The sequence below is a fragment of the Colobus angolensis genome, unplaced genomic scaffold (assembly GCF_000951035.1).
Source record: "Colobus angolensis palliatus isolate OR3802 unplaced genomic scaffold, Cang.pa_1.0 Scaffold106, whole genome shotgun sequence".
Lineage (NCBI taxonomy): Eukaryota > Metazoa > Chordata > Mammalia > Primates > Cercopithecidae > Colobus > Colobus angolensis.
Genome location: NW_012111586.1, coordinates 4,547,035 through 4,547,504, shown reverse-complemented (window position 1 = coordinate 4,547,504; position 470 = coordinate 4,547,035). Strand labels below are relative to the sequence as shown.

Sequence of the window (470 nt, the reverse complement as noted above, 5' to 3'; positions counted from 1 at the left end):
AGTCCGAGGCCTGGGTGGGGAAGGCAAGTCCGGAGAAAGGAGATTTCCCAGGGCTGGAGGTGGAAACCAGGATAAGACTCAGGGAGGTCGAGCAGAAAGCCACGCGGGGCCTGTAAAAGACCCAGGTTAGGAGGGGAATACCAGGAGGGGCTGAAAAGAGCGACAGAGATGGACGTAGACCCCTGCACCTCCCTCCCAACCTTCTTCTTCACAAAGCGCGCGTTAACAGCCGCCAAGACTCACCGACCCGCCAAGACCCAGTCAATCGAACCTCCCGCCGCGCTGCTGTCGTATCACCCATTGGCTGTGTTCGATGAGTTCGGCCCTCGCGACCCAAGGAAGAGGAGGGAATAGTGCTGCGCCCAATGAGGAGTCTGGGCTGTGGAGCTGGAGAAGCTAAATTGACCTACTAGGAGGCGTGACTTAGATGGAAGGGCGGGGCCAACAGAGGTGGGCGGTTGGGCGAGAAG

General features: G+C 59.4%; 1 protein-coding gene across 1 annotated transcript in view; it reads right to left on the bottom strand.

Moving 5' to 3' along the window:
* Window positions 1–295, bottom strand: part of RAD54L (RAD54-like (S. cerevisiae)) — a 39,594-nt gene extending 39,299 nt beyond the window's left edge. Inside the window, exon 1 of the mRNA XM_011946822.1 lies at window positions 244–295. The gene's annotated coding sequence lies outside the window, so the exon portion shown is untranslated. The remainder of the gene's footprint in view (window positions 1–243) is intronic.
* Between the last annotated feature and the right edge of the window lie 175 nt (window positions 296–470).